Consider the following 19,168-nt stretch of genomic DNA (forward strand, 5'->3'; position numbering starts at 1 on the left):
TGAAGCTGTCTGGAGATAAATCTTTCAAATGTCTTGAATGCCAAGGATGCAATCAGAGTTGGAGAAGCTCTCCTCTGAGCCGAAAAAGAGAGAGGAGGGACATCTTCCACTCTGACCTGCCCTAGCTCCAAGGCAGACACTGGAGCAAAGTTATTGAGTACTAAAGCACTGAGGGGAAGAGAAGGATCTGAAAACTTTACAGAGTCAATCCCACTTCCACTCCCACCCCCAGATCTTGTCTCATAGAGGTTTTTGTTACAAAACTTACCCCAATCAAACAGAATGGGAGTTGAGACAGTAAGGGATGCTGTCTGAGTCAGTGTCAAGAGAATTATTGGCTCTGATTTAGGTGCTGGGAAGGCCAAGTTCCATGGGATTTGGATCCGAAGGCCAAACCAGAATAGGAGAAACCAATGGAAGGGCAGGTGGACCCATACTCAGGTTACCAGAAGGGATGGTGCCAGGAAGATTCCTAGTTGAATCGGTATCGGAAGAAACCACTGCATCATCCTGTCGACATTCACTTCTGTAAGGCTCCTTGAAGAATGAAAGGACCTTGAAGATGATGCCACCAATGGTGGCTGGGATGAACACCTCTCCAGCAGGAAGGCAGAGTGGAGCCTAGGACTCACCAACTCTAGTAAGAAATGGGGAGGAGGTATCAGAGAATGGATCCCAGCAATTTCTGGATCAGAAAGCTTTGGCATTTTCAGTGCCACACCCAAGAATTCTGTAGGGACAGTGACTGCGTTCTAGATATTTCTACTTTCTTTTTTCCTTTGGGTTTGTCTTTCTCCTTTTTCCTTAGATAGCTTGGGTTTCTCAATTCTCTTAGTCAGGGAAGGATTCTCTGAAAAAGAAGGAGCAGATCGACACTCCCACTTGCAGGAAGTAGGCCCTTTAGGATTAACTTGTCCTGAAAAGTTCTTGCACCAAAAGAGGCACACGCCTCACAGTAAGTATCCAGGTGTGCTACTCTCAAGCAGAAGACAGAGTGAGTCGAGTGTCTTGCAGTGGGATTCTGTGGCCACAGGCTAAACACTTCTTGAAACTGGTGATGTCATTCAACATAAAGAGACACCAGAGCATGGACTAAAAAAAGGGGGTACAAAAGTAGAAAAAAATAGTAATAGTAATAATGTGAATTATAAAGAAAAACAAGGAAAGTTCTTTTTTTTTTTTTTTTTTTTTTTTAAATCAAGGAGGATTTTGAGAGCTAGCTAAGGAAATTAGCCAAAAAGGACAACTAAAAAAAACTACCAAAAATCACGCATCTCCTATAAACTCAGAGCCCTCAAAGACCATGTCCTTCTGGATCACATAGCAAAGGAGATCTGGTGTATTTTGGGGGACGTGCGAGAATTATGGGTAGCGGAGGAGTCAGAACTACGAATCCAAAGCTTATGAAAGTCATAGAAGTCGGATCCGATAACCCAATGGTTGAATCGGAGAAAAACGGACAACACTGGATAACACTGTTATAGTAAGCACCTCATACACAGCAGTATTGTCTTCATAAAGTGCCACTGTAACAGTAAATCATACCACCTGTGCTGAATTTCAAAACAGTACAAGAATTTCACAGGGAGATGCAAATCAGTAATCTAGTATGCCACACAGTAATCAGGCATGGCCTGTGCAGGACAACTTATGGACAAATAACTACATTCTAATAGAACAAAATGAAGAGTAACAGCCCAATAACAGAAAGCAAACCTTTGCAAATGCACGAGTGACAGTCAATCGTCGTTAAAATATATATCAAAATACAGGTACTTATCACTATGCAGGTCTTTTAGTTCTAGTGAGACATACAACAGCCTTAAGTTCATCAGCCTAGGAAAGTGGACACTATTCAGAGATATTTTCAAAATACACAGACAGATGTTTTATGAAATACAATTATACTTTTACCAAAATATATCTATAATTTAGGAAATAGTAAAAAAAAAAAAAAAAAAAACAGAGTTAAATTAGGTGAAGACTAATATCTGAGACAAACAAGAACTTTCCAAGAGGTATATTACCTCACATGACAAGTAAAACTCTTCCTTCCTCTTGTAGATTTCCAGTGTACTGAAATGCACACACAAAAGTAAAACAGGACCTATGTTGGTACCTTCGAGGGACCAATGTACGTATACGTCTAGTACATAACCTGAGAACATTAAAGAAATGACAGTAGCAAGAAAGTCTAACCAATGTAGAAATGCTTCAAACTGAAATTATCGTAAAATTAATTAAAAAATAAATATATGAATATAAAACGACTGTACAGCAGCTTTATGAATAAACTTGACTCGGTATAACATCTTTAGTGCACTGAAGCTATGCAAAGAATGAGGCAGTAAAGGAAAATTGAGAAATATATACTAGTGAAATTACTGTCAATAACTGAATAGAGAAAGTTATAGCAAGTAGAAAGCAGTACAAAAATATACCAGCAAAGAGGGTCACAAAATTAAGTGTCTCCGTTACAAAAATTTATCTAAAATCAGTAATATACAACCATTATAGGCAATAAAAGATATGAGTGAGCCTGCTAATAAACACTGCAATTATATCAACAGAATTATTTTTAGCATAAAAAAATAGCTGGTGTCAATAAATTAATGTTTTATTTCAAACAGATGTTGTATCTTGTTAAAATGTCACACCAAGTCTCACATTAGTACAGCTATGTGTAAATAGGCTTACCATTACAGCAAATCTTTGGTAAGAATAAAGTGCAGCATACATTGTAACATTTGCATCCTATCCAACCCTACCCGTTTCATCTTGTGTAATGAAATTCAAAAAGCAGTTTCCTTCCCTTTTGGTTGAAGCATCTGGTCTGAAGCTGAAATCCACAAAGGCAGGTAAGTATGTGGCTCCTCACTCTCCAGATGCTTTGGGTTTCTAACATCATGGCAGGAACAGACTACCCCATTCCGGAGTCAGGGTATGAGTAGAGTTAATGAAATTATTACTTCATCCTTTGATGCTTGAACTGAATGCTCTTCTCAGCACCTGTAATCTACCTAGAATTGTCTCCTTCTGGAGTGCATAAGTAGTTACATACTTCAGTAGCATATTTACATATGCTTGCAAATTATTTTATTAGCTCTCTTGTGCCCAATACTACTACTGAAATTATCTGAGTGAGTGTCTTTATCCCATACAGCTCTAGTTTCTGCTTGTATATCCTATTTCATGACCATCACTCTCAGTATGGACGATGTATTAATTGCTACGTGTAGCCCTTTCAGTTACTAATTATACTGAAGTCCTATTTTTCTGCAGCTACATCTGGTTTTCTTGCTTCTGCTTTTTTAATCATTGGTATCAGATGATCTCATGTGATCAGAACTTTTAAGTATTTCTTTGTGGTTCATGTTTCCCGTGTTTCTCAGCCACCTGTATGTTGTAATGTTTACACATTCCCAAATGCAACTTTTGCCACACTGTTGTGCCTTTCAGATGTACAACTACTTCCAGTTCGGTACTACACAACCAACATTTGCCTTTATCTCACACATATTCTACAGTCTATGCAAACCAATATGTTTGTCTGCTATCTTGAGCTGCTATTATTAACCTTTTATCTTCTGGCTTAAGTTCACTTCTTAACCATTCATAAGCTGAATTTTGATAAACATCCAGGAGATCTCTATACTTGCCACTACAATTGTGAGATTTGAAGTTTTCTTTATTTTTTTTCTCCTATCACACTGACATTGTTAGACAATTTCCACAGGCTATGTTTAAAACAACATACTTTTACTTTATTCACTAAACCACCACGGCCTTTGCATTCAGATTTATTTGATAATATACAGCTTTAAGCATTTCTTGTAATAAATTCACAACATTATAACTCATCTTTTCCCCTTTAAAAAAGGAATAAGGTCATCTACGTAACCAAATAAAATAGGCCTGTTACAACCTACTTATACCTTCCATACAAAGCCTTTTGCACAATTTAAACTAAGAAATAACTGCTTTCGTAGCAAACTACAATGGGATAGATGCACAGCTCTGAAGTACTCTACTTCTCACACCAATCTCTCTCTCCACATGGTGCCATCCATATATCAGTATGCATATCTGTTATGGAACCCATAAACCTTTCATCTAAATTATACTCTAATAATTCTTAACATCCATTTATAGTTCATAGGCAAGTGCTAGGCTAGCTCTCCTTGAGGGCTGTTTTAAACCTGGCCAATTTCCCTTCTGATGCCTGAATTAACCTATCCCATTTGGTGTTGATTGATAATTACATATTACCTGTAATAAGACTAACTGGAATCATACCACAGATAATCTCCCATGCATAGGATAAGGCATTTCAGAGCTGCTTCTTTTCATTAGTAGTACAAGGGTTAGTCTTGGGGTAAACTTTCTATTGCCCATCCATAGATCCAAATTTCTCTTGAATATTGCCAGGGATGAGCTTTGTTTTATGCGAATGTGGAGTCTGTTCAAGAGCAGTGGTATCTACTGTGAGATTTATCTGTCCCTGCAAACTATTCTGCTGATGTTGCAGAAGAGGTTTAGATCCCTAGCCCAAGAATTTCTGATGACATCTGACTTGCTGATGTGCAGTACGTCTAACAGGTCACCTCTCAGCAGCTGTAGGGTACTGAGTAAAGTGACAGGCCTTTGAGTCAGGTCCACGTAGGACATATAGTTTAGGACTTGTGTCCTTTACTAAGGTTTCTCTGGGGGATTCCAGTTGTTGCATGTTATGCAGTATGTTCAAGAAATTTGCCCACAGCTACTATAAATCTACCTCCCCTTATTATTTTCATATGTTCTTTCTCTAATATATTAGTAAAAACTCATACAGTTTTCCTTAACTCACATCAAAAATGCCAGATTCCAATGCATTTCCCACTATTTCATTTGATCTCATTCTTAACGGGAACAACACAGTTATTGCTTTGTAATTTGTGCTGGCTAACTCGAGTTCTTAATATCTTTACCCTTTGGAACACCACAGTTATTGCTTTGTAATTTGTGCTGGCTAACTCCAGTTCTTAATATCTTTACCCTCTGTTCAGTATTCTAAATGAACACCTGGGTAAGCTCATAGTTCCGTTTTTCATCTCTTTCCACCACATCTGTAATGCTAATAAAAATACTTTTACTAGTTTTTCATTCAAAGTTTACATTTCCTGGTGCTCATTGACTGTACTGTCTGTAAAATTTTTGTAACCTCCTCAATACTTACATAAGCTTCTATAATTTTGACATTCCTTCATTTAACTTTTCAAACTCCCATTTTATTTTATTTTCTGCCTTACAAATCTTATCTACACCTCAGTGTTTTGCATTATTTCTTGCATATTATATTCCTTATTTTCATTTTGTAACTAATCTATATAAATGTAGTCTTACTGAAAAGAAAGTTTTAAAAATGGATTGATTTGAATTTACCTCACCTTGGTCATAAAGCTTTACTTAACCATGGTTTCCTTCCCTTCTTCATTCAGTTGGTGTATCTATCTCTCATCTACAATAACTACATTCAGTATCTCCAACAAAGTCATGCAACGTCTTTGTTTACCATAACCCTTCCCCCTACCTTCTTTCTCACTCTTTCAATGATACATGCTGTTACAATTAAGAGAGGGTCACCAGAGAGGCATAGGTAAGGTAGAGCAAAAGGAAAGCCTCCCTTGGCACAAGGTGTTCTGGGGCACAACTGGAAAATGCTGATAAGGCAGTAGTGTAGCACCAGCTTTCAGAAATGAATGCCAATAATGCATTTTTTGGTGAGGGCTAGCACACTTCAGTGTTTTGCGAGTTGTATTTAACTCTAGGAAGTGGCTTGTTACATTTTTTGTTCCTCAACTTAGATGAGAGGGGCGCGTGTGAACTGCAATGGGCATCAGGACACCTAGCTATGGCTCTGGGTCACTGCCACCAAAATGCGATTCTTTGTCCAGACAGGGTCAATCAATTATGTAATGACAGGTGAAAGACAATGGCACTTAAATATGAAGAAAAGGCCCTGGCTGGCATTTTCTGGGCAAGGAATGTACTTTTCTAACTACTTCACCCTACACTATATGATACACTGATTAAAATAAGCAGACTGGGGATAACTGGAAATCTTTGTGTAAACTTTGTTTTCTACACTAGATACAGTTATTAACCTTAGTACCAATAACTACAAAACTACACACTGCAAAAGCAGTGCTGAGAAGCTTCTGTGAAAAGGTAAAGACTTTGCCAAACCACAAGTTAACTGACTTAGGTAGTAATCACATCACTGACAAGCCACTGGTAAGTATTTTCAACACAGCTTTTCAAACTGAGAAAGGGAGCCTTCATACACAGAGCAGGCAGGGACAATGAGTGAAGAAAATGATATCATGGAACTGCTCCTCATCCCCAAAGGCAACCTACACGATCTTGTTACCAGTGAGCTTTATGGTACAATTAGTATATTCATCAACCCATGTAAAATATGCCACCAACTGTACACTGACTTACTGGCTTTGTAGAGTGTGGGAAGGACTGTGTATATAATGGAGGAGTAAGAAATTCCAGGCTATCCAAAACATGCCGTTTGATCTGCTATATGAATTTGCTAAGAAACAGAAGGATATCACTGGGCCTTCAGTTCACTGTAACCAATTTCAAATGGCTGCAATCAACAATCTCAAACTGATGTCTCCAGCAGCCAGGCACTATGGTTGTTTAGTTAATCTCTTCAGAAGTCTAAGGAAATAAGTACAAAAGATGGCCTATGTCGAGAGTACAGGATGTGAAGAATCTCTATAAAACCAAGGTACATATAACTATTTTTAGTAGAGATGTAGCAAAACTGCTGAGGAAGAAACTGCTTTCAAACACGCACAACAGTCTGAAGCTGTTACTTCTCATCACAAAAGCAATTCAGCTTAGATAAAATACAAGTAACTGGGTTTGGTAATCTCAGAGCACACATTTGAAAATTTGACCTAGTATGAAATGACAGAGAAGCCACATGCATAAAGGGAAATACAGACGGATTCAGTGATAGCTATCTAACAATGCTAATTCATTTCCAGGCAAGTCTTCTGGATTATTGACAAGTATTGCGGCCCTTGCTACTAAGCACTAGGCATCATTTTATATTACTGCCTTTTGTGAGCTGAAAAACTCAGTCTAGTGCCAAATTACTTTTGAGAGAACTGTTGCGCAAATTATAAGAAAAAAAGAGTCTAATTCTCAATTATAATAGGTCATGTTTGTATAATTTTGCCTGTAACTACACAGTACATTTACAGACTAGACCTAGGCAATACACGAATACAGGTATACAATCATATAAGCAGTATTTTTCTGAAAACAACTGTCAGTTTAGCCATTTCAATGTACATGCCTGTGTGCTTTCTGTAAATATAATCATTTGAGTGCTTTGAATAATTCAAGCAAGTGTTTTACTGTTCAAGTGAGCTTTTGGTGGCTGGTTACTGAAATGTATTGGGGTAGTTATGCAGACAGTACAATTGGGTAAAATCTTACCATAACAGTGGATGTCCTTCTCTTCACTGTTGCAGTATTCTTAACACAAGGTATTCCCTGCCAAGGGCAGTCCAATGTCCAGCCAGTATACCAAAGCCTTAGGAATATATAGATATTGTACATCACACATATGCTCCCCGCTCAAGGTGTAAGGCATAAAGGTGACATAAGGACATGCATACCTCAGAAATGAAAAGCCACAGGAAGAACAAATATTCCTAGGAACTAGGAAGAACATGTGCATCCAAGAAGGAGAAAGAGAAAAACACTTCCAGGCCAGGAAGACAGAAGGAATAGGGCAGAGAAAGAGCAGATGGGGGAGGAGGGAGGATATACTGCAACAGTGAAGAGAAAGACGCCTACTGTTATGGTAAGATTTTACACAACCGTACTATGTCCTTCCATACCACTGTTGCAGCATTCTTTACATAAGAGAGAGTACAAAAGCTCAAGAGGAAACTTGGGAGGAAAAAAGGCACAGAGCAGTACTCTACAAAGCAATGCTTTATAGCTCTGGTGAAGCTAGCTCTTGCTCTGGATCAACATCCGACTAGTAATGCTTTGTGAAGGTATGGACAGAAATCCAAGTAGCAGCCTCAAGGATGGAACTGGTATCCAATCCTTTGAAAAAAGCACCAGAGAAAGCAACAGCTCTGGTAGAATTGAGCCTTTACAGAGATAGAAAGACATTTACCACAAAATGAATAATAAAAAGAAATGGACTTCGAGATCCAGAAAGATCAGGTTTGCTTAGAAAATAGACAAACCTAGAGACCTGTGATGAAAGGAAACAAAAAGTTATTCAGATTTGCAAACAGCCGTAGTCTTATCCAAATACCTCAGTTGTCTATGCAAATCCAAAGTGTCTAGAACCTCAACAGCAGACTCTGGAGAAGGAAAATGGACGGCAAATTAACTGATAAAGAGACCATTAATTAACCATCTTTGGCATAAAAAGAGGATTAGTAGGAAGAGACGCACTGTCCCTATGAAAAAAAACAAGAAAGGAGGAACAGCCATAAGGGCCTGGAGTTCAGAGACTCTTTTGAGTTGAAGTAAGACCCAAAAGAAGAACAGTCTTCCAAGTACAAAGTTGCAAGGAAGCTGAAGCTGCAGGTTCAAAAGGAGTCTCAGTCAAAATTTCAAGCATAAAATTAAGGACCCAGGAGGGTGGAATAGCTTCCTGGGAGGCCTATTATAAAGGACACCTTTAAGAAATTGTTTGACCTCAAACCTAGAGGCAAGATGAGCAGTCAATAGCAGATGAGCAGAAATAGCTGAAAGGTGAGCTTTAACAGAAGAATATGCTAACCCAGCATGAAGCAATTCACACAAGTAAGATAGAACCAGAGGGATCCCCACAGAAAATGGATCCTGGTTAAAGGAAAGGCACCAGACAGAGAATCTCTTCAATGCGGACAAATATAACTTCTTGGTAGTGGGTTTCCAGGCCTCCTGTAGGACCCTAAGCATGTCCTCAGAAAAAGGTGCCTAAAAGGGATCAAAACTCTTACCACCCAGTGTCAGCTGAAGAGTGGACAAGTGATGATATATCAGAGACCCACTGTCTTATGTGTGAAGGTCCACCCTGTGGGGTAACTTGTGGTGACTGTCCCTGGCTAGGTGAAGAAGAAGGGGGATTCAATGCTGTCTTGCTTGATCTTCAGCAGGACCTTTGCAATCAGAGGAAGGAGAGGGAAGGCGTAGAGAAACATATCTTTCCAAGGAAAAGATAGGGGATCCACCTCCTAAGCCAGAGGACTACGGACTCTGGCACAAAAAAAAGATGAAGCTGCCTGTTCAAGGGGGAGGAAAACTATCTACATGTGGAGTACCCCACTGATGAACAATGTCCAGAAACATATCTCTGTGAAGCATCCACTTGTGAGCCTGTGTACTGGACCTGCTCAAACAGTCTGCCACTATATTGTGCTCTGAAGGAATGTAACCACTTGAAGAGTCACTTGATACTGGACAGCTAGATCCCAAACCTGAAGGGCAAGTTTGTAAAAAAGTTAGGACACTGTCTCCCCCCTTGCTTAATATACCATATCACTGTGGTGTCATCTATGAAGATTTTGAAAGGCCCTGAAAGAAAGAAGGAATGAAAAGTCTGAAGATCTAAAAGAAGAGCTCTCATCTTCTTTATGTTGATGTGGTCTGATCACTGATGAGGAGGCCAAAGACCCTGGACCTTGAGGGGACCATAAAAAGCTCCCCACCCCCATCTGACACATCCAAAAAAAAGTTCCTGAGATGGGACATGGGGTTGAAAAGGAAGTCCTGGGTTGAGAGCAAGCTGATGAATCCACCACTGAAGCATGGCAGGAAAGGAACTAGAAAATCCAGTGGACGACAGTGTTAAAGCAACATTGATTTTAGGAACCATTGTAGTTTTCTTCATATGGAGTCTGGCTAGATGTAACACAGAAATGGTGGAGGCCATGAATTCTAGAACCCTTAGAAAATCCCTGGCAGTGACTGAAGCCAGAGGAAGAAGCAGCTGAAAAAAGGTGATTACAGAATGAGCCTTGGGTGGAGGCAGGAATGCCGGCATAGGAATAGTACAGTTGCGTACACTTATCATAAATGTAGATGTTCGAGTGTATTCACTGTTGCAGTCATTACATTTGGGTAATCCTGCTGGCAGGTTGCCCTCAGCCAGCCTGAATTCCAAAGTCTTGGGTCCTGCGTCGGCTGCTGTCACCCCTTCCCTGACGTCAGGTCGTCAGGGGTATAAAAGAAGCAGCCGACCCCATTTTCTCTAGATTTTCTTGCCCCAGATGTCAGGTGCCCCCCTGAAAGGGTAGCCAAAATTTATATCTATAAATAAAATTGCATGCACCAATATAAACTTTACCTTAATCTACAAGCAAATACACCACATAGGTTGCATAAATCAGAGAAAGAAAGATAAGTTCCATCAGAAGAAAAGGGGGTTGAGCGGGTGGGTAACCTGGACTGCAACAGTGAATACACTCTAACATCTACATTTATGGTAAGTGTACACAACTGTACTATGTTCTTCGTGTTTCACTGTTGCAGTCATTACATTTGGGTAGATTCCCAAAGCTATGGTTGGCAGGCTGGAGCTAAACAGCATTAGGTGCGGCTATGAGACCCTGCAGAACTGCAGTGGCAAAGCCTGCCCTGGATTTAGAGTAGAGTGGCAGATGATAGTGCTTTGTAAAGGTGTGCACTGAACTCCAAGTAGCTGCCTCTAAAATGTCCTTGGTTGGTACTCCTCTGACAAAGGCTGCTGAAGTGGCTGCAGCTCTGGTGGAATGTGGCCTAATGCCCTTAGGCACTGGCTTGCCATGGTATCAGTAGCAGAAACAAATGCAGTGGCCTATCCATTTTGAAATAGTCTGCTTTGAGATAGCCTTTCCTTGTGATCCTGCAGCATATGCCACTAGTAATTGCTCTGTTTTTCTGAAAACTTTGGTTCTGTCCAAATAGAATCTAAGCTGTGTGTGGATGTCCAAAGAATGCAGAATTCTTTCTCCCTTGTTCTGTGGATTTGGATAAAAAGTTGGCAGATGAATGGTTTGGTTAAGAGCCACACTGGACACCACTTTAGGCATAAATGTTGGGTTTGTCCTCAGGGAGACCCTGTCCGGATACAAAATGATAAAAGGTTCCACAGCCATGAGTGCCTGTAGCTCTGAAACTCATTTTGCAGAAGTTATTGCTAGGAGCAGAGCTGTTTTCCAAGATAAAAACTTTAAATCAGCAGTAGCAGCTGGTTCAAAAGGAGGCAGGGTGAGTTTTTCCAAGACATAGTTGAGGTCCCATGCAGGCATTGGTGATCTCCTTGGAGGCCGAAAATTTTTGGCTCCTCTGAGGTACTGTTTTAAAAAGGGATGAGAAAGATTGGTGGCTCTGCATTGTAATGAGCCGAAATGGCAGAGGCATGAATTTTAATAGATGAGAAAGATAGGCCTTTGTCCAGCATCTGAGTTAAGTATTGTAAAATCTGAGGAATACTTGGCACAGCTGTATCTGTTCCTTGTGCCTGGTTCCAAGCACAGAATCTCTTCCATTTTCCAGCATAACATTTTCTAGGACTAGGCCTTCTGGCTTCCAAAATGACATCCATCATAGCTTTGCTGAGAGATGCGTTTTGTATGACTATATTATCCGCCATGCTGCCAGGTTTAAAGTCCTGAGCTGGCTGTGCAGGATCCAATTGTTTTGCTGGGACAGTAGATGCGGTACTTGAGGTAGGGTCCAAGCTGGGCATTGAGACAAGCTCCTTAATATTGGGTATCAGTGCTGGCAAGGCCAGTCTGGTGCAATCAGTATCATCTTTGGCTTCTCCTGTCTGACCTTTAAGAGTACCTTGGGGAGGAGAGGCAGAGGAGGAAAGGCATACACTGATAGGTTTTTCCAGCTGAAGGATAGGGCGTCCACTTTCCACACTTTTCTGTGATAAATCCTTGTGCAGAATGTCTGTAGTTGGTAGTTGTGAGGGGAGGCAAATAGATCTATGTCCGGGCATCCCCATTTCCTTGTTATCATGCTGAAGACTTGTGGATCCAGCTGCCACTCGTGGGGATCCATGAGGTTTCTGCTTAGTTTGTCTGCCAGAGTATTTTTCCTTCCTGGCAGGAATTGTGCCTGCAGATGTACTTGGTAAGTCAGTGCTGTGTCCCACAAAGTCATGGCTAGTCTGCAAAGGGGGTAAGAATGTGTGCCCCCCTGCTTGTTTATATACCACATGACCGTGGTGTTGTCTGTCTTTATCAGTAGTTGTCCTTTTTGAAGTAGGTCCTTGAAGGCTGTCAGGGCATTTTGAACAGCTAGCATCTCTTTTTGATTGATATGTAGATGCATTTGATTTGAGGTCCATGTTCCCTGAATGAATCTTCCTGCCACGTGGGCTCCCCAGGCATAATCGGACGCATCCGTTGTTAGTGTCTGCCTTGCTGGGGGCAATGTGAACGGCTGTCCCTTGCTTTGGTGACAAGCCTTTGCCCACCATCGAAACTCCTGTTGCAGGCAGGGAATGAAAGTTATAGTTTCCAGGCTGTGGCAATGTTGAGTCCAAACACTTTTTAGGTACCATTGAAGTTTTCTCATATGCAGTCTTGCATATGGAATTAGTAGGATGCAGGATGCCATGAAACCCAAAGCCTGCAGAATTTTTCTTGCAGATAACTGGGCCTTTGTTGCTAGCATTTTGAAATATGTAGTCAGTTGTCTTTGTTTATCTGGCATGAGATAAGCCATCTGGGCAGTTGTATTAAAGCTTGCACCCAGGAATATTATCTCTTGAGAGGGTACTAGTTTTGATTTCTTTTCGTTGACTGTGTACCCTAGGCATGTTAGAAGTTTTTTCACAAACGCCAGATGCTGTAGAAGAATGTCCTTGTTCTCGGCCTGAATTAGACAGTTGTCCAAGTAAGGATATACTTGTATTCCTCTTTGTCTGCAGAATGCAATTACTGGTGCCAGGCACTTTGTAAAGACCCTGGGCGCAGTAAATAAGCCAAAGGGCAGTGCAGAAAATTGGTAATGCATTGAGCCAGCCTTGAATCTGAGGTATCTTCTGCATATTTGTCTGATTGGGACATGCAGGTATGCCTCTTTTAGGTCTAAAGTTACAAGCCAAGCATTCTTGCCCAGCATGGGCAGTAGCTGCTGCAAAGTCAACATTTTGAATTTTGGTATATCCAGGAATGTATTCAGAATCGATAGGTCCAGTATTGGCCTCCCGGCCTTGTCCTTTCTGGGTACCAAGAACAGTCGAGTAAAATCCTTGTCCCTGCTCTTGCTCTGGCACTTGTTGAATGGCCCTCATGTCCATGAGGGTTGAGACTTGTTTTTGTGCCTCTGCCCATTGATTTTTTGGCAGCTCTGGCCAGCCGTTTGTCTTTGGCAGGGTATGGAAATGGAACTTGTAGCCTTATGACACGATATTTAGAATCCACTTATCCTGGGTTATAATGTGCCAATTTTGAGAAAAAAGTGCTAATTTTCCCCCTAAGGGTGCTGCCAGGAAATAAGTGCTTGGTGCAGGCAGGGGGGGAAGTCACTGGGACTGTTTCCTGTAAGGCTGTGATTTGTCTTCTCCACTTTTGGAGGTAGAAGCACCCCACTGCCTTGACGTGTATGAACCTTGAGCCTGGGGTCTGCCTCTAGGGCGTCTGGGTCTACCCCTTTGAGGTCTGTCTGACACTGGAAAGGACCAATTCTTTGTTGGCCAGTGTCTACTAAACCTAGGTGGCTGTACTTGTAGGAAATCTTTGACCGTTTGCATAGATTTGGCCTTGTCCTCCATTTTCTTTAACACCTCTTCTGCCTTAACACCAAACAAAGAATCATGCTGTAAAGGTGCATCTAATAATTTAACTTTAACATGATCAGGCAGATTTTGTTCCTTTAACCAAGCATGTCTTCTAATTACAGAACCAGTAACTGCGGCCCCTGCAGGAGGCCTCTAAAGAATCAAGACCACATTGCAAAGTATGCTTTCCAACTTGTTCAGCTGCATGCAATATAGCCTGTATTTCCTTGTTTTCTGCACATTCAGAATTTAACAACATTTTCTATTTAAGCAATGCCATGACATGTTGCTGATATTTGAGCATATGAAATTGACAGTTTAATGCCCTTATAGCCAAGGTAGCAGATGTGTAAACCTTTTTTCCCCATCTATCCAGTGCCCTAGAATCCCTATCAGAAGGGGTAGAGTTTTTTGCAGCGAAGCCTCAACACCCTTGGGACCCTGAGAAATAGTTTCTGGGTCTGCAGCAGGGTTTTTAAAAAGGAATTTATGTGAGTCAGGAACCCTGTAATATCTGTCAGGCTTAACAGGAGCTGGAGGTAAGGAGTCAGGGGTAAGGCTTGACTCCGAAAACACATCATCTACAATGTCTAACACAGGGGGGATGGCTAGTGGCTTGTGCTGAGGTAGTAACAGGAAATCCCTGAGCCTCTTTTTAGACTCTGAAAAATCTTGGCTCTCCCAGTGGAAATGCTCCCTTATGGTATGCAAGGTTTCCCCAAAAGAATAATCCTCAGGAGGAGAAGCTGAAGGTATGGATTCTTCAGCATCAGAATCCTCATAGGAGGGAAAAGAATATTCCTGATCAGAAGAGGAATCAGAAGAAATGGAAACCTGATCTGAAGATTCATAGTCAGTCTCTTGCCTAGGCCTCTTATCAGGAGGGGGATGGGAACCTCTGATCAAGGTAATCAAGTCTTCGGCCATTTTGAGCATCTGTTTTTTGGGCATGGAGGCAAGTCCACGTGGCTCTTGAGGTTGCTTCTTTGCTTTTGAAGGTGCTTTAGTCTTTGCCTTTGAAGTCGGTTTAATGCATAGGTGTTTGGGTCGGAATACACTCTCAGAAGCCGGTGCCTGCTCAGCGGCTCTGGACCCATCTGAAGGATTAGCGTCCGAGGCTTCAATACTTTGAGTTTCCAGCGGCATGGCCGACTCCACGTGGGAGTCGGTAGCGGCCTGCGACTCTAAAGTAGCGGTCGTCAGGGGCTGCAAAAGCACCTCACTGAGAACCAGCGAACCGGCAACTGGCTTAGGGGAATCTTTGTCGTCGGTTTTGGGCCTCGGCTGTCTTTCTATTTCTTTTCGTTTTTTGTGAACTCCGGTAGTCGGATGGCTTTCCGACAACATTTCTGGATAATTAAATCTACGTCCAAAGTAGTTTAAAGCAAAATCATACCGACGCTTAATAATGCGTTGGTTAAATCTAGCACAAAACCGACAACCCAGAAAATTATGATCAGGGCCTAGGCAAGGAATACAGTAAGAATGAAAGTCCTTATGAGGTATTTGCTTCCCACAAGAAATGCAATTAACTTTTTCTGACATCGGTTCTGGAGCAAGAAAAAAGTTTCCCCAACGGGATACTTAGCTTTATAGAAGACTTTGGATCTGAAATTCAAACTTGAAAATCTCAGGAGTCGGCCGACCGGCACTTGCGAACTGCTTCGGCTTCGGGCACTGCACAGCAAGAAAGACCAGAGAAAATGGCGTTGGCTGCTTCTTTTATACCCCTGACGACCTGACGTCAGGGAAGGGGCCGACGCAGGACCCAAGATTTTGGAATTCAGGCCGGCTGAGGGCAACTTGCCAGCAGGATTACCCAAATGTAATGACTGCAACAGTGAAACACGAAGAACATGGTCTGGATCTTGCAACAGAGAAAAACATGATCCTGAGAAGGAGCCAGGACTGGTTTCTTAAAGTTTATGGTAAACCCTAGGCTTTGTAAGAGACAAACCAAACTGGAGATGCTGAAGCAAGACCTTGGGGGAATGAAGCCTGAATGAGCAGGTTGTTCAGGTAAGGAAAGATATGAAATCTTCTCACCCTGCAAAACACAATAATAAGAGCGAAGCATTTGATGAATACCCTTTGGTAAGTAGAAAGGCCAAAGGGCAAAGCAAAGAACTGAAAATGCAAGGAAGAGGTAGAGAAATGTAAAAACGTCCTGAAAAGGGGATGGAATGGGATATGAAGATAGTATCCCTGGACTTCAAGGATGCCTAAGAAAGCCTAGGGAAGAAGGAACAGGATTTGAAGGGACAACATCTGAAAGGAAGGGATCTTCAGAAAGGTGTTGAGTTGATAAAGATCCAGAATGGTTCTCCAGGTGCCTTCCTTCCTGGGCACCAGAAACATCCTGGAATAAGGCACTGATGCAATTCTGGAAAAAAGGAAGCTGTTCTTGAGGAGGTTGAGGGATGCCCAGAAAAGGAGAAAGGGATTTCCACACCATGAACTATCCCTGGTGGATGATGGACAGAACCTAACAGTCTTGGGTGACCCTTAACCAGCTGGGAAAAGACAGGGAAAGATGAAAGGATAAGGGAACCTGACCCAAGGAAAGGGGAAGCAAACTCAGACAGAACCTGGCTTGTCTTGAAAAGGAGGTTTCTGACAAGTAGGAGTCAGAGTAGACTTAAGCAGGAGGTACATCCTTACCTTTAAGAGGAGGGTGAGGCGGTCTGCATACAAAAGCAGATTTGAAGGGATAATTCTTCTGGAACTTAGGATAGAAGACACATAAATATGTTTCAATTGCCTTTACCCTGGAGGGAATTAGAAAGCTCAGCAGCAGCATAACCAAAATGTTCTTATTATCAAGAGGAGCATCCAACAACTTAACCTTAAAATTATCAGATAAGGGATAGACACAAAGCCAATAATAACATCCCAAAACAGAACCAAAGGCAGCAGTCCTAGATGAGGCATCAGCTGTATCACAACTACATTTAGAGTTGCAAGTCTCTTGAGAGGTAGAACCCAGAAGAGAAAGAGCAAAGACCTTACCCTTCTGAATCAGGAAAGTCAGAGATTGCCTGTGAAGATTGAGAAAGAAAGTTCCAGAAACTGATCTGGAAATTGATAGCCCACAAAGCCAGGGTGGCAGCAGTATATACCTTTTTGCCTAAATGTTCCACAGCTCTACTATCCTTGTCTAAAGGAAGTAGTTTACTGAAAGACAAAAGTTTAGGTTTGTCAGATGAGACAGACACTACAGAAGGATCATCAGGAGGACATTTGTACAGCAAATAAACAACATGAATGCAGGAAGACATTTGTACAGAAACCTATGTAAAATCTGTCAGATTTCTTTAGGGGCTGGAGGTTGAAAATCAAGGGCCATCAAAGCTACTATAAAGGTATGTAGATGGGCAGCCAAGACTGGAAGTACAGCAGAGGGCTTAGGAGACCCCAGCTGAAGGAGTTCATTATGCCTCCTCTAAATATCAGAAACCTGAAAACAGTGCCATTTGAAATATTCCACCATGGGCGGTACAGTGGTAAAGCAGTTAGCTTTGTTATCTCACAGCAAGAGGTTCTCCGGTTCGATTCTTGGCTGGGGTACGATCTCTGTGGAGTTTGCATGCCCTCCCTACGTTCGTGAGGGTTTCTTCCGGGTGCTCCTGTTTCCTCCCACATTCCAAAGACATGCATCTGGAGCATTTCTCCCCGGGCCTCCACTGAAAATGGGCTCTCTCCCAGTCAGACTTTCCCAGTACACAAATGTTAAATAAATACAGTAAAATAAAAATAAATAGTGTCCCCAAAGGAGAGTTCTTCCAGGAGAGAATCTTCCTCCTCACATCCATAATCCAAAGGAGAAGGGATCTGAGAGGAATATGCCAAAGATGCTTCACCAGAATCCGAATCCAAATCCTCTTCAGAGGATTCCTGCTCTCTGGGCCTCTAAAGGAGAGCAGATGACAAAGCAGGAGCAGGCAAAGAAACGCCTTGGGGAAGCTTTTAAGGCCATGAAGGCATTAAACAACCCCTTGGTAAAATCCTGCCATTCATGCTGGGGATCGTTAGCAACAAGGGAGATGTGCTAGTTTTTTTTTTTGTTTGTTTTTTTCTTTTGAGGGACAGCTGTCCTAAAAACCCTAGGAGGTTTGGACCCTTACCTACACTCAACAAATGTAATTGGAATCTCCTCCCAAATTAGGATTTACAGTAACTCCCTCAATCCTTCTGAAATAATAAGCCAGGGTTCCCCCTCAACATCTGGAGGGGACATTTGCAGACCCTATGAGGATGTGTGAGAAGTTGGATGCATGCTGGCCTCCAAAAAGGGTCAAGGTAGAGGAATATGAGACAAGGCAATTCCCTGGTCTTTCACCAGCCTTGAAAGAGATGTCAGGGGAGGCGGGAGAGCAGCCAAATCAGTCCTGAGTTTCTTTTGGCCTTTTTCTTGGCAGGTAGCTGCCCTTCAGGACAGGAAGATTCCACCATAGCATCTTGCACCAACAATTTAAGACGTGGGTTCTGCAAATGAATCAACAAGGAGGAGAGACGACTATATAGACTCTGGTGGACAAATGCTTAACAGATAAAATACAGAGTATGGTCATGGGGAGCACCCAAACAGAAATGACACTGGTTGTGGCTATCTTTATGGAGAATCTGCCTCCCACACTGACATTTTCCCTTTATGGATGACATGTAAACATACAAAAATAAAAGTAAAAACAGATAAGAAACCCCAGTGGGGGGTTTATCTGAAACATGGCTCAGTAACCAGCACAGAAGGAGTGTTCAGACCTAAAATCAAATATGGCATTCGGACTAGCAGCAAAAATGTTCTGAGATATGTACATCCATACGTCACTTTTATGCTCTACGCATTCAGCACGGAGTATGTGTGTGACCATACGACATCTAATGATTTGGCTTTCTGGCCAGACGTTGGGCTGCCTTTGGCAGGGAATCCCTCATGTAAAGGATACTTCAACAGTGATATGGAAGGACATCTGGCTACTACCCAACCCTTGAAAATAGACTTTTTGTTACAACTACCATAAAACTGACTTTTTTGTATTCCTGGACTAAGCCTGCAAGTGGTCCCCTGTGATCATTTCTCTACCCGGGTAAACACATTTTAAATAAGATAAATAAAAAACGAATGTAATACGCTTGGCTTATTTTAAGAGTGTTCAGTAAATGTGACTTTGGAGGGCCAGACTAGTACAGCTGACAGTACCACTGAAGTAGGAAGGAGTTGTGGTGTCCCACTGAACAGTTATTACCCCTTCTGGAAATCAGTGTGTGCATACATGTGACAGATAAAACATAGTTACTGTGGCTAAATGATATTACAAGGCACTAAGCTGATGGTGAAGAGGGGGAAATCCTGGGAAGCCAGTGGTCTTGACTATTTCC

The 19,168-nt window shown here is 41.8% G+C and overlaps 1 protein-coding gene across 2 annotated transcripts in view; it reads right to left on the reverse strand.

The window, feature by feature from the left end:
- Nucleotides 1-19,168, reverse strand: part of USP39 (ubiquitin specific peptidase 39) — an 882,613-nt gene that overhangs the window by 151,295 nt on the left and 712,150 nt on the right. Inside the window, exon 13 of one of the 2 annotated variants that reach the window (XR_006366329.1) lies at nucleotides 2,028-2,158. The exons of the other annotated variant lie outside the window; for it this stretch is intronic. The gene's annotated coding sequence lies outside the window, so the exon portion shown is untranslated. The remainder of the gene's footprint in view (nucleotides 1-2,027; nucleotides 2,159-19,168) is intronic. 2 annotated transcript variants of the gene reach the window in all.

This window comes from Protopterus annectens, chromosome 9.part0, assembly GCF_019279795.1.
Source record: "Protopterus annectens isolate FY-2018-M chromosome 9.part0, PAN1.0, whole genome shotgun sequence".
Taxonomy (NCBI): domain Eukaryota; kingdom Metazoa; phylum Chordata; order Ceratodontiformes; family Protopteridae; genus Protopterus; species Protopterus annectens.